Genomic DNA, 15383 nt, shown 5'->3' with positions numbered 1-15383 from the left:
GGAAGCTATATTGTGTTTTTTGTGCGGCGCTGGGGAGCCAGGCTCCTGGACAAGCCGGCCCGCGGTGCTCCCAGCTGACTTGCTGTGGATCTTGGGCAAGCTGGCTTCCTCACTTAACCACAGGAGCCTCATGGCGTCTACTTAAAGGGGCTTGGGGGATTGAGTTCACAAATGCAAAGCACCTCACAGAGTAATTGACAAATAGCGGGTGCTCAGGGATGAATGAGATCATGAACTCTGGGAGAGAAAAGGTCAGTTAGTCGTTCCAATTTTGACAGCCAAACTTCCTTGCGAACTTCTGCATTTCAGACTCTGGCGTAAGTCATTTGATCTAAGACCTCATTTTATTCTCATTGTGGCCGGATGACAACTGAGGCCAAGTCTCTGCTAGAGACTTGTGTCTCTGTGCCTGTTGGCACCTCCCGGTTAGACTGACTGATGGGCCGCAGCCCTCGGGCTTTGCGTACCCAGGATGCTGCCTGCCGGCCTCTCCCACAGTTCCGTTTGCGTCCTCTACTGCCCCGTGATCTCTTGGAGGCTGACCTCTGCCTGCCTTCAGACCAGGACCAGTGGCTCTGAACCTGGGGGCGGAGTGGGGGGACAGCCCGACATCTCCCTCCTCCCTCTGCAGGCTGTGTGGTGGGCCCTCAGCAGTCAGGTTCAGACACTGTCCCCACCCTCCTGGCCACAGTGGTTTGGTCCCAGACTTGGCTTCTGACTCCAGCTGAGCAAATTAGGGTTCGTTCCCTCCCAGAGGATGTGGGATTTGTTCTCACTCTCCAGATTGCCCTTTCTTCATCCCGTGTTATTTTGCTTCCTGGTGCTTCTCAGTACTTGGAATTACGGCATGTGTGCATGTGTTTTTTGTGTACGAATTGTGAAGAAAATGTGAACTCCATTAGGTTAAAATACGGCCGCCATGAGAGCAGGGCCTTCATTCTCTCCCTCACCTGTGAGTCTTTCAGAACAGTTTCTGGCACATGGTGGGCACTGAATAAATATTAATAGATACGGGAACAAAAGCACTCAGCAAATGTTACTCCGTTTGCTCTTACTGAAATCGGCTGGTCTCAGGGCGCCTGGGTGTCTCAGTCGGTTGAGTGTCCGGCTTCGGCTCAGGTCGTGATCTCACGGTTTGTGAGTTCGAGCCCCGCGTCGGGCACTGTGCTGACAGCTTAGAGCCTGGAGCCTGCTTCTAATTCTGTGTCTCCCTCTCTGTCTGCTCCTCCCCTGCTCATGCTCTGTCTCTCTCAAAAATAAATAAACATTAAAAAAAATTAAAAAAAAATAAAAAGAAATTGGCTGGTCTCTGGTCCTGTTCTTTGTCACTCTTAATTTGTATTAGCCAATATTTATCCAGTGCTTTCAAACCCAGTAGACGTAGCATTTCTAAGGTCATGCTCTCTGTTAGGAGAGCTTCTCTGTTTTCCCTGTCCCTCCATGCCTCATTTAGAGGGACTGAACATTCCCTGCTAGATCTTAGGCCAAGGCACTCGTAGGACACAAGCCTCCTCAGGGAGGCTCTGAGAAATACCTGAGCACACGGAGATGCGTTCAGCTATTTGTCTTCCAGAGCCCAGCGAGGCCATGTTGGGTGAGTCTCAGGCTGCAAGTTCTCCAGATAATCAGAGCCAAACCCTGAAGTTGTTTTATTGCTCAAAGCTGAGGTCCAGTCTGGCTTTGATTTCACAGGGGCGATCCATCAGACGGGCGGAGATTGGAGAATCTGAAAACAAAATTGGTTCGAGCTATGCTGTTCAAATCTTAGAACTTGTACACAGAAACCTTGCCTTTCCTCTTCAAGCCTCTCTGAAGCTCTTTCTAGAACCTGGGCTTCCCAGTTCAAGAGAGCGGAACATCCTGCCTTCTTTGCACCTACGACCTTGATGGTGAGAACAGGCGACATTCCGATAGCTTATTGCATGGGCGGCTTGCAGAAGTCCCCCTGCAGAAGATTTCTGTTCAAAATGAAACCAGGGTTTCACCTTTTTGGTGTGTTTAGGTTTAGTCCTTTGGCCAATAGCTCCTTTTAACTGTGATGTTAGCAAATGTTTCTTGAGATTTGATTGAATATGATTTTGATGAGGGAGGCTTTATAAAATGTCTGGGGCAGAGTGATACCTCCCAGAACCGTGCAGATGAATATTTCTAACTTCAGGGCTGACGTCAAGCATGCTACGTGAACTCACTCACAAAATTGAACTGTGATGTGTAGAGCGTTGTAGAACGAGCAACACGTTTTGATCTCTTCCCGTACTTTGGAAGTCGCTTTGTAGCTGTCTTGTGTTTTTCCAGCATCTTCCACGGCTCGGTCTCTGAATGTTTTCCTCTTCGTATCCTCCGCTGTCTCATCCACACCTCTACAGAAGCCGCTTAGCTCCGGGGCCATATCCGTGGCTTCTGTGGGCATATAGACAGATGAACACCCCACCGGAAGCTGGACCGTCCTGTCACCTGGCAGACGTATGAGAGGCATGTCCGGACTTGTATCTTCAGAGCTGAACATTGGCTTGAACGTTGCAATGCGATAATCCTAACCAATTCTCTTGGCAAAAGCAGTGGGTTTCTGTAGCTGTGTTATCCGAGAAGGGTGCAGAAGGCACGAGAAGAAAGATGAATGGGACGGAAGTATTAAGATTTATCAGGACCCGACTGCCATTGTGACGCTGGCGACTTCTCCCACCGCTGGTGCTTACTCAACCGGGATGTATGGGTTGGCACGTTACCGTGTGGCTACCCAGGATGGTGAGCGGTGGCCCTGCCCCCCCTTTCCTGCATCCCCCTGCATCAGTGGTGTGCCTGTGGACAGCTGCACAAGGGAGGAAATGCAAGGATCCCCAAATGACCTAGAACTTCAAGGCTGCCACGAGTTGCCCACAGCTGCTGGCGACCCATACCCAGCTCCAGTGAGTCTGGAGTTTGGAGGCCTTCTCTAGCCAGGGTCAACTGGATGATTTTTCTGGGCCCAGCGCCACATGAAAGAACAGGCCCCTTTGTTCAAAAACAGAAAAAAAAAGTTCTGTTTCTTTGCGTGTGTGTGTGTGTCTCTCTCTCTCTGCCTATCATAGTGTTTGCATTTGCTATTCAATGGGGGTGCTTCGGGAGCAGACCCTCATGGGGCCTTGGCCCTGCCGTGCACCGGGTGCATGCCTGACGCCGACCCTTCCCACACCCAGGCCGCCCTCCCAGCAGAGGCGGCCCCAGGTCGGTGGGCAGGGGCAGGGAGCCGGCTGCTGAGAAGCCTTTCCATGACGATGGGGAGGCGGACCCCGCATGAGTCAAGGCTCCAAGGCCCCGGCACATCCCCCACTACCCCATCAGATTGGCTTACAAAAGACACCTCCAAAGACAAGATTATTGAGAAATTCAAGATGACCCCAGGCGTGGGGCCCTTTGCGCGTGGACCCTGTGCAATCACACCGGTCGCCTGCCAAAGGCCAAAAGTGCCGGAGCCCAGCCCAGACCCGTGGCAGCTGGGAAGCAAGGGCTTCAGGTCAGGTACGCATTTCTCGCTCTCGGCATCCCAGATGTTATTCCATCCTGGAGGAGTTCCTCAGGGGCCCTGCGGATCTTCATTCCAGAAGGGGGCTGGCGATGGACCCATAAGAGTGCAGATGTTGTCACTGTCATTAGCAGGAGGGGGCCAAGGCCTTCCAGGCTCTCGAGTGCAGAGTAAATAAACACAAATAGCACTTCTCATGCTAATACCGACCCCTTCTCATGATCCATCTTCCTTGAATTAAGCTAAGAGACACCCCTGGGGGTGAGGGAAAAGTGGGGAGGTCTAAGGGGACCCAGACTTTATCAGTCTGCCGTAGCCAAGCCCTAGACCCAATGGGAATGCCAGGGAAGGGCTGCTGGGGACAGGATTCTCGTACTTTACCAACAGACCCTCGGGGGCTTCTCTGCCGGCTGTGATCCTGGCTTGCCTGGGTCCATGGTTTTCCCGTTGTGATTTCTCTTCCGCCTTCTCAAGTGCGGGGCACACGTCGGCCTCTCTGGGTGCCCTCTAGAAATGTCCTCAGACCGGGGCGCCTGGGTGGCTCCGTCGGTTGAGCGTCCGACTTCGGCTCAGGTCGTGATCTCACAGTTCGTGAGCTTGAGCCCCGCATCGGGCTCTGTGCTGACAGCCCGGAGCCTGCTTCGGATTCTGCATCTCCCTCTCTCTCTCTGCCCCTTCCCCGCTCTCATTCTGTCTCCGTATCTCTCAAAAGTAAACATTTTTAAAAAATAAAAAAAGAAAGAAACGTCCTCAGATCCAGTCTGTGCACGCCGATTGTCTGATAACTGACACAGGAGCCAGAGGCCTCCCACTTTAGAGATGCAATGGGGGAAGCAGGGCAGGGAGAGCACATGGCCAGTCCATCTGGAAGGAGCCTTGGAAAATGGATGGAGAAGCAGAGAGTGAAGAAGACCTCCAACCAGGGCTGAGGGAAGCCACCTACCCACGTGAGAGGCAGGAAGCCCGTAGACCCAAGTCAGACCGAGCCACGGTTTTTCCCCGGACCCTGGGGATGGGGGGTGGGGGGCGGTGTGTTGGAGGTGAGGACGTCCTCCTGGGGAAGGCCTGCTGCGGGGTTCGTGCTCTCATGAAGACGCTCCTCTCAAACCCTCCCCAGATTTCACCTGGGAACGGAGCTCTGAAGACACGCCTCATGCCATTTTCCGCCAGAAAACATTTCTGGAATGGAACCTTTATTGCTCATTTCTCTCCTCCCTTTGGGGGGCATAATAATTTAGGTTTATCAGGACAGTTCCAGGGCTCCAGGGTTAGAATTTTCCAGCCACCAGGTGGCGCTGCAGAGCAAGCTTAGAGCGGGCCTGAAGGGAGCCTGCCGGTTGGGGGGGCGCCTGGGTCTGTGGCCCAGGGCGGGCAGCGCTTCGCACAGACCAACTCCAAAGTTACTGCTCACAGGGACTGTGAACAAACTATAGGTTGGCTGATTAGGATTCAAAGTTACCACTCAGATGAAAACTTGCAGCTCTGCGTCTCTCTGAATCGTGCACTCTGTAGGCAAACCCTTGGTTATATTTATTTACGTGTTGTTACTCTTTTAGCATAAAATTATGTAGTCGACGTGAACAGGACTGGGCCTTCCTGAAGCCTCTGTCCTGGGCTACTTTCAGTTCTTCCGGTGGTGGTGAGGGGAAGGGGGGGGGGGCGGTGGAGAGTAAGGAGGCGTTAACTTTGGCCAGGGCGATTCTTTGTATGGACCTGTTCCCCTCACTGCAGGTCACTTAGCTTTCCTTGACTCTCGCCCGCTAAATGCTGGCCGTGTCCCCCACGCATTGTGACCAACCAGTAATGTCCTCCTACATGTGCACGTGCCCCGCCCAGGGTTGGGTTGGGTTACCCTTGTCGTGAACCAAGACCGCTTTGAGAATACAGTGTCTCTCTGCCCTACCTTCTACCGTCAGAGCATCAGCAACACGGCTCTAGACCGTATTGCCCTACATAATCCCCACATGGGCTGCTCAAATGGAAAGAAATCAAAAGGAGATCCAAGTAAAATTCCTCTCTTCGGCCGCGCTAGTCACACCCCAAATGCTCGATAGCCCCACGGGCCCAGTGGCTACCGGACCGGGTGTGCACAACAGAGCATGTATTTGGCTCCTCCTGTCCGACCCCCCTTGAGTTTCACATGCGCCTGATGCAGGGGACCTGGTATCCAGGCCCCCAAGTAACTGTTTTCGGTCTCACCCCACTGGGTTTATTCCTTCTCCCGAGAGTCACAAAGTTGCCTAAATGCAAAGTCCTCGGCCCCTCCTCTTTCTCCTTTCAGACTGGATTACTGGATTAGAGGAAGGTTTCCCAGGCTAGCAACGCGGAGACATTTAAAGGTTTCTGACAGGGGCGCCTGGGTGGCGCTGTCGGTTAAGCGTCCGACTTCAGCCAGGTCACGATCTCGCGGTCCGGGAGTTCGAGCCCCACGTCGGGCTCTGGGCTGATGGCTCAGAGCCGGGAGCCTGTTTCCGATTCTGTGTCTCCCTCTCTCTCTGCCCCTTGCCCATTCATGCTCTGTCTCTCTCTGTCCCAAAAATAAATAAACGTTGAAAAAAAAATTAAAAAAAAAAATAAAGGTTTCTGACAGAAATACCCTCTTCCCCAACAGAGGACACGGGGGCTCAGTTCCACAGCAGGCACCAGGTGGTGGCGGCTTGGGAGCAGGGAGCATGGACCCTCCCCAGGGAGGTCCTGTGAGCGTGGGTTTCAGCTCCGTGTTAGGCGGGCTTCTAAGTTGGCTCAACAAGTAAGAACTGTTAGCAGAGAGAGACATACTTTAAGTAAAATAAACATCTCCTCACCCCGGAGAGGAAGAGACACTCTAAGCGGCATCCTGGAGAAGCAATGAGCCCGTCCGACACTTTTCCATCTCAACTAGCGGTTTCTGAAACCCTTCCAGCACGTAGCATCTCCCAGGGTGTGTCTCAGACCATGTTCTCGTGAGATGCTCCTTGAGAAAACAGTTCTAAGAAAACAGCTCAATGTTTAAGAAAGCCTACATAGTATTTTCTGGAATGCACTATAGCATATTAAAGATTCAGAGAAGTTCTGGGGCTCCTGGGTGCCTCGGTTGGTTGAGTGCCTGACCGGCTCAGGTCAGGATCTCACGGTCCGTGGGTTCGAGCCCCGCGTGGGGCTCTGTGCTGACAGCTCAGAGCCTGGAGCCTGCTTCGGGTTCTGTGTCTCCCTCTCTCTCTGCCCCGCCCCATCTCAAGCTCTGTCTCTGTCTCTCAGAAATAAGTAAATGTTAAAAAAAAAATTAAAAAAAAAAAAGATTCAGAGAAGTTCTGGGCAAGGAAATAGTTACAAATCGTATACCTCCGCGTTTTCCTGATGCATTTGACCCTGAAGACCTTCTCTCGTGAAACCCCATCCACAGCCAGCAGACGTGGGCCCTCAAGGACACAGCTGTGAGGTGGAAGGTTCTCTGCAGGTGGTCAGGCTCGGCCCCGGCCCACAAAGGCAACTCAGATGTCCATCTGAGCTCAGGCTTCCCCTTCTGGGGGACCATGCTGAGTGCCAGCCTGCCTGAGCGCTGCCCCCAGAAGCAAATTCCACCAGAGTGAGAAATAGCCATTTTAGAACCTCACAGCCCTGGTGCTAAAAAGACATCTTCCTGTCACCGATGAGCATGACAGCAGCAGCAATGACAGCACATTTTACAGTTAACAAAAGGTTTCGTTGTTTTTTGTTTGGTTTTTTAAAGTATTTATTTTTGAGGGAGAGCCCGCAAGCGGGGGAGGGGCAAGAGAGAGGGAGACACAGAATCTTCTGGTCCGGGCGGTGGTGGTGCATAAGCCGTAGCTAATTCTCCCCAACTTCGTCATCGATAACTTGACCTCGGTAGCTTGGAACCAGCCATGGCGGGAGTAGCGCCACCATGGAAATTGCCAGAAAGCCCTAAGAATCGGGGCTTTTTCCGCTCTCTCGACTTTTTCTTTTCTCCAAAGAGTTGATGTCAACCACTGTGCCAGCACACCCCGGGGGGGGGGGGGGGCACCAGCTTCTACCTGTGCAAATGCAGTGGCCTCCTGGCTCCCCGCTCTCGTCCATTTTCTACCCAGCGGCAAAAACGGGGCTCTGGAAATACAAGTGGACCCATGCCTTGCTCTTCCTTAAAGCCTTTTGATAACCTCTCCCTGCACTTGGAAGAAAATGCAGGCTCTTAAGATGCTTTACGAGGGTTGTCCATGTGTCCCGCCTCATTCTGTGCCAATTGCTTGCAGAAGTCAAGTGCATTTGGACTCGGATGAGTCAAGTCCATCTGGGCGGGCTTTGCCAGGAGAGCTGAATAATGAATGCCTGTGTTGTGAGATTGAATTTTATAGGCCTCATTCCCAGGGTGCAGCACTGACACTTTCTATATTTTGTAGAATTTTCCTTTCTGACTTTGCTGCCTTGTTAAGTCTGATGAGGAAAATAATCTAGACCAGCGCTGTCCGATAAAAATATAATCCGGGTCATGTATGTAATTTTCAGCGTTCTAATAGTCATATATGTGAAAGAGTAAAAGGAAACAGGTGCAATTAACTCCAATAAAACGTTTTCTTTGGCCCAGTTCGTGCTGCTCCAGATATGACTTGTTCCCACTGGCCCTCTTCTGTGCCCTGGTTTGCTTCCACCCTCCCAAGGTGCACGGTTACCCTGGCTCGGACTTGGGGCATTTGCCTTCTGTCCTGTGGCATCCAGGGAGCCCTCTAGGGTGCCATCCCTGGAGACAGGCTCACAGGTCACTCTGGGTGGCTTCCCAGTCCTGATGGCTAGCCCTTCTTCAGGACAGCCGGTTTCCCAGCTCCAAGGCCCTACTCTCACACTCCCAGCAGACTGGAGACTGTTACCAGGCACTTGCTGTGATCATTCCTTTGTGGCAAAGCAGCAAAGGCCAGGGGTCAGGACGGGCCACGCGAGGCCAGACTCCAGACTCCCCTGGGCTCTTGCGTCCTTCATCCGGTTTGGGAAACCCTCTCCTTCCGTGTAGCTTGGCGGGGGGGGAAGGGGGGGGGACAAGACACCTACAGGTGGGGGCCAGGTTCTCTCGCCTCCCGCTTCCAGGTAGGGGGATTTATCCTGTCCCGGGGGCGGTCCTGGAGGGGGTCGGGCTGGCACTGGCTGGCATCTTCTTTCACGTATTTTCGCAAGGGCAGCCTTGCTTCCGGCTCCCCTCTTCCCGGGGGTGCTGGCTCGGTTGGTGTCCAGGGAGACCTCTGCTGTCACCCGTCCCCACAGGGGTGCCCAAGGCACGGATGGGAAACAGGGTCAGAGATGTGCAGACATCTGCTCAAATCTTCTTATATTCTTCCCTTACGCAAGTTTTCACACACGAGTCAACGTTTTCTCACATGAGTCTGCCTGTGCCTGTGCATATATACGGACATACCTGTGTATATATCTGTATTTACACTCATCTGCATGTATCTGAAAGGCAACAGTAACAAAATTTAACCAGGGCAGTTATTTTTAATGTCTATTTATTTATTTTTGAGAGAGAGAGACAGACAGAGTGTGGGAGAAGGACAGAGAAAGAGGGGGACAGAGGATCTGAAGCAGATTCTGCGCTGACAGTAGAGAGCCCGACGTGGGGCTCGAACTCACGAACCACGAGATCGTGACCTGAGCCGAAACCAAGAGTCGGACGCGCAACCGACTGAGCGTCCCTTAACCAGGGCAGCTTTAATTAATTAATTTACTTTCCAAACACTCATATAGCCCCTGCTCTGTGCCGGGCACTGTTCTAAGTTGTTTACAAATATGGCCCCGATTAACTCTCCGAACAACTGTATGAAGTAGATACTATCACAGCTTCTGATGGGGACACCGACTCACAGTACCGTTTCTGTTACCCAATTCATGGCTTACTGCTTGGTTATTGTTTTAGAAAAAAACCTGACTCACCTTGAGGCGCCCTCTACTTCCTCCAAAATGTAAAAAGGACCACTTTGCATGTGTAAATAATGCAGGCTAAGAGCTTCCCTAGGATACGGTTCAAGACGACCTCATTGATTTTCCTGGGTGAAGATACGATGCGGTTTGTGGCAGAGTTTCATTACCATTGTAATTTCCACTGGGAAGCAAACTGTACTTTGATTCAGCGGATGGAGTAATTGACGACTGTTCTCAGTGCTTTCTCTTGGATTTACACATTTACTCGTATAGATCCCTGGGAAGCAGTTTAACCATCACCCTGACAAAAGAAAATAAAAGTAGGGAACTGTTATGCCCAGAATTCGTGATCCCCAAAGACCACTAGGGAGCCGAGTCCGATGCAAAAGCAAAGAGCCTTTATTCGAGCTAGCTCGAGCTCAATCCCCTACCTGCACTGACGCAGCGGTGAGATACCAGGGAAAGAGAGCGAGTTTCAAAAGGACAAAGGTTTTATTGGGGCCTGGGGGCAGTTGGTGAGGTAATGGCTATGGCCTCAGCCAATTGGCTGGGGAGGGGTCCTGGGGAAGGGTCCGGCAGGTGAAGGAGGGTTTACTCAAGGGGAGGAGGTGTGGTCAAGGTGAAGGACACAGAACAAGATGGAGTCGGCTGGCGTAGGCCCGCCCTTTCAGGAACAACAAATAATCCTGAAATTTTCTGAAGCGTTAGGGTGACCAACCAAGTCGATTTGCTCAGGTCTAGAGGTTACCTGGGACCTGGGACTGTCTGTTCTAGAACCCCAAGGGTCCCAGGCAAATAGAGCAATTGCTGTCCCGACTCTCGGCATAAGGCTTCTGACAGTAACAGATGCAAAGCAGTGAGAAATCGACACCAGTGAGGCTTATAATCCGGAGACTGTGCCCCTCGGACTCTTCACTTGGGACCCTACAATGAACTCAAGAATGAGACTGTGTTAAAAATGGATTTCCTGTTTTATACAAAATTTTCCTGGCCTTTGCCGTATTAATGTATTAATGTAGCTGTATTAATGTAGCTGCTCTGTATTTTAGATGCAACGCATTTTTTAAAAAGATCTCTTCTTAATTATTTTTAAGCCTCTTGACATGATTGCCCTTTAATATGCGACTTTTTTTTTTCTTCAAAATCTGTTTTTTTTTCAATGTCTGGTCTGCCTCTTGGTGAGAAGGTGGATCTCACCAAATAGAGGGGTATAGCTTATCTGGGTGGATTTCTTTTAAGTCTTCTGACTTAAAGCTTTATAATTTGGCTGTCCCAAGAAGAAGGTGCAATTCTCACCTTTCAGGGAAGTTGTTTTTAATGTTTATTTATTTTTGAGAGAGAGAGACAGAGACCAGGGCTTGAACTCACAAACCTCGAGATCATGACCCGAGCTGAAATCAAGAGTCAGATGCTTAACTGACTAAGCTACCCAAGTGCCCCTCAGGGAAGTTTTAAGAGTAAATTTTTCCACTTTACATCTGATCACATGCATGAAAGCCTACAGGAAAAGAGTTCAATTGTTCTTCTAGAAGTACGGCCTTTTTTTTTTTTTTTAATTTTTTTTTTCAACGTTTATTTATTTTTGCGACAGAAAGAGACAGAGCATGAATGGGGGAGGGGCAGAGAGAGAGGGAGACACAGAATCGGAAACAGGCTCCAGGCTCTGAGCCATCAGCCCAGAGCCCGACGCGGGGCTCGAACTCACGGACCGCGAGATCGTGACCTGGCTGAAGTCGGACGCTTAACCGACTGCGCCACCCAGGCGCCCCACCTTTTTTTTTTTTTTAATAAGCAGCAGACAAAAGTTTATTAGGATATAAGATCAGAAAGTAAGAATAGCATGAAATCTCTCTTTACGGAGAGGGGGCATTTGAACATGAATGCCCGTAGAAGTAGAGCATTTTTAAGTTTGCTCAAAGGGAGCCAGGAAAAGTGAGCCACTAAAATCTAGATTAAAGATGACGTCCTGTCCCCTTATCACCAATGGCTCCATATTTCCTCTCCATCACTCTCTTCTCCAGGCATCACTTGCTTAAGACGAAGGCAAGTTCTATGCCAGTGATGGGCGCATAAAGCTAGAGCAGCCAGTCTCACTAGACAAAGAATACAGTCAAAGACTCACTGCATAGAGACCATCACTTTCTAATTTTCTCTATTTTTTTATCTTTCTTTTTGAGAGACAGAGAGACAGAGACAAAGACAGAGTGTGAGCAGGGGAGGGGCAGAGAGAGAGGGAGACACAGAATTCGAAGCAGGCTCCAGGCTCTGAGCTGTCAGCACAGAGCCTGACGTGGGACTCGAACCCACGAACCGCGAGTTCATGACCTGAGCCGAAGTGGGACGCTGAACCAACTAAGCCACGCGGGCGCCTCTGATTTTCTCCATGTTAATTAGTTGTTTTGGCCTCCTGCTGGTGCGGTTCTAGGTATTACCACATCCCCACCCCTACACCCCCTTGTCCTTCCCGACAGGGAAGCCGAACAGTCTTGCCGTCAAAAACAAAGCCAATTATGGGGCACCTGGGTGGCTCAGTCGGTTGGGCGGCCGACTTCGGCTCAGGTCAAGATCTCGCGGTCCGTGAGTTCGAGCCCCGCGTCAGGCTCTGTGCTGACTGCTCAGAGCCTGGAGCCTGTTTCAGATTCTGTGTCTCCCTCTCTCTGACCCTCCCCCGTTCATGCTCTGTCTCTCTCTGTCTCAAAAATAAATAAACGTTAAAAAAAAAAAAAAAACAAAGCCAATTAGTTTAGTCAAATAAGTGCACAGCCCAGGGAAGATGCTTAGACTTCAGCTCAATCAGTGAAATGAATAAGGGATTCAAGCTGTGTTTTCATGGTGCCAGAATAATTGTTTTAAACGAGGATAGTCCAAATCCACTGGTTGCTTTTAATTTTGTGTAATTGATTTTATTTTTTTTCTTGAAGCTTCTTGTGCGGATTCAGTGGCCATATTGCTTAATTGTGAAGACCTAGCTTCCGATGTCACCTTTAAAGCTATTTCGGGGGCACCTGGGTGGCTCAGCCGGTGAAGCGTCCAACTCTTGTGTTGGGCCCAGGTCATGATCTCACCGTTCGTGAGTTCGAGCCCCACCTCGGGCTCTCCACTGACAGTGTGGAGCTTGCTTGAGATTCTCTCTCTCCTTCTCTCTCTCTCTGCCCCTCCCTCACACACACTCTCTCTCTTTCTCAAAATAAATAAATAAACTGAAAAGCATGCTATTTCGTGCAGAGTCAGTTAGGATCCAAATGTATTATTTCTCTCCTGGTTAATCAAGCAATGATTCAGTGTCTTAGGGCAGCCTGGTGCGGCAGGAAGGCAATGGCCTTGGGCAGTGCACCGCACTCCAGCTGTGACAGTGGCCAGGCCACCACACCCCGGGCTTTCATTTCCTCTGCTGTGAAAAGAGGGGCTGGGCCCAGGTGCACTCAACGTCCCTAAATGTTGAAGACTCAGACTTTATGACCAAATGACCTAATGCCCTCTTTCCTCCAGGTTGGCCTTAATTTATTTTCCTCCTCGTCACAGGTATAAAAATTCCATTTCTTAGGTCTCACACACTTACCACACCTGTAAGCCCTGCGAAGGGCAAGTAAGGTTGACGTTGGGCGTCACGCCAAACTTCTCATCGTTGATGGCTATGGGAAGCCTGCTGTTAAGTTCGCTGCCTGGAAAGCTCCAGGCTCCCGCGGTATGACCGGGCTTCCGAGTGGTGGAAACACTCGGTTCTGGGTCAGGCTGGAGGAAAGGTCTCAACACCTTCGGTTAAAACGTTACGATCTTTTAAGGTCCTGGACTTCTGCCACTTTTTCCATGAAGCATCCAGCATCTACTTTCCACATCTGCCCTGTCCTTCCTCGGGCTCCGAAAGCCTCTACCAGCCACTTAAGGACAGGGACTACGCTTTCCGGGCAAACTGTCTTTTCATTCACTCATTCCTTTGCTTGCTCTGAGCATCTGTGTTTGTGGAGGATTTTACATTTGAAGGATGTCATGTGAGTCCTGACAACCCCAGTGCCTGACCTGTGATGTGAACCTGGATGCTCCTGAGAGAAGGGCGCTGGGTTCCCGGGCCGAGGGAACTGGTTGGTTCTGGAAGCAGCTTATGTCTCGGGGTCTTTCAGGACTGGGAAAGGGGCCAACCAATGAGCTTATGTAAATTTTTGTAAGATATTTTAAATATCTCAACCTTTAGATAGAACCTTTAGAGGAAGGTTTAGAGGAGTCAAGGAAGGGCAAATACAGGGGCGCCTGGGTGGCTTAGTCAGTTAAGCATCTGACTTTTGATTTCGGCTCAGGTCATGATCTTGTGGTTCATGAGTTCGAGCCCCACATTGGGCTCTGTGCTGACATTTTCTCTCTCTGCCTCTCTCCCTCTCTCTCTCTCTCTCTCTCTCTCAAAATAAAGAAATAAACTTTTAAAAAAGATACTTTAAGTACAGCTGTGTTGGGCAATGTCTTTCAATCCCAGCCTCTCTTCCCCTTTCCACGTGAGGAGTGAGTGGCCAGTGATGGAGTCCGGATAAGGGGACAGTTTCCTAGTTTGTGCAGGCTGCTGTGACAGGTACTATCAATGGGTGGCTACAAACCATGGGAATCTATTCTGTGAGTTCTAGAGGCTAGAAGTGCAAGATCCAGGTGCCAGCAGGGCCTCCCCTTCCTGAAGATTCTAGAAGAGATTTCGCCATTGCTCCTTCCCACTTCCGTGGCTCCTGGAAATCTTTGGTGTTCTTGGGCTTGTGGCTGCTTCACCAGTTTCTGCCTCCATCCCCACGTGGCCTTCATCTCTCTGCGCCTGGACCTCCCTCCTCCCCTCTTCTCATAAGGATGTCCGTCATCAGATTTGGGACCCATCCTGATCCAGCGTGGCCTGATCTTAACTAACCACAGCTGCGAAGACCCTGTTTCCAAATAAGGTCCATCTGAGGCTCCTGGCGGACATGAATGTGGAGGGACATGTTCAACTCGGTATAGGTTGGCTCTCCAGAAACCAACTCCGGGATGAGGATTTGCGTATATGAGTTTGGCTGGGGAGGCTCTTAACAACACCTTCCCGGGCACGAGGGAAGCTGGGGAGAGAAATTAACAGAGGCAGCCGCGCACCAAGAGGAGTGGAGAGTATTAACACACTGGAGAAAGATGTGGGTTTCTTGCTGACTTGTCAAAACGCTGACATCATCCATGGAATCTGTAACGCCCCGTTACGGTGAGAACGTCAATTACATTAATGAACGTGGTTATTTTAAAATGTATTTGTGAAAATTTGAGTTATCCCAGAATCTTACGGTTAACATGTAGAAGAAACATGACAGAGGTTTCCTCAAATTTGACAAAAATTCAACCCGCGGAAATATTAATAGTGAGCCGCTAACGCAGAAGAAACTTCCCTAAATTGCCAACGATAGAAAACAACATTTGTTCGATCACATTAGAGGAAAGCGGAATTAGCTTCTTCATAGAAAAAGGACAATATAAAACCGTTGTCATATAATAAAAGATGAGAGAATACGAAACCCCAGAATATTAGGAAAATTAAGTATTATAACATGACGACAGAGGGTAAGTTAATTAACAATTTTTTTTCCCCCTGGGTTTTGGAATGTTTATGGTTTTTGCCAGCTTTCAACATTTTTAGAGTGCTGTGGTTTCTTTCTCCTTCTAAATAAACATGCACTTCTAACCTAATTTTGTTTTCCAATTTTTCTTAAGGAAGGCTCTTTAGACTGTACGCGCTTCAGGTTCCACGAAGGCTGGGTATGCGATCATATCCATCAAGATGGAGGCCCCAGAGGCACCACAGAACGGCAGCTGTGTGTCTGTAGGGTCACACCTCCCAGCAGACATTGGACCTCTGGCTCATGTGGGGGCCATTTTGTTCCCATCACTTCACCAGGGAAAGAAAAACCAGACCTGTGACCCCCTCCAGCTGGGCAAAGGCCAGAATAATGTGTATTCCCAGCATAGCATGTGATCACCAGGAAAATCTGGGTCCATCTCACCTATG

This window comes from Felis catus, chromosome D3 (genome assembly GCF_018350175.1).
Source record: "Felis catus isolate Fca126 chromosome D3, F.catus_Fca126_mat1.0, whole genome shotgun sequence".
NCBI lineage: Eukaryota > Metazoa > Chordata > Mammalia > Carnivora > Felidae > Felis > Felis catus.
Note: the sequence above shows the minus strand (reverse complement) of the source record.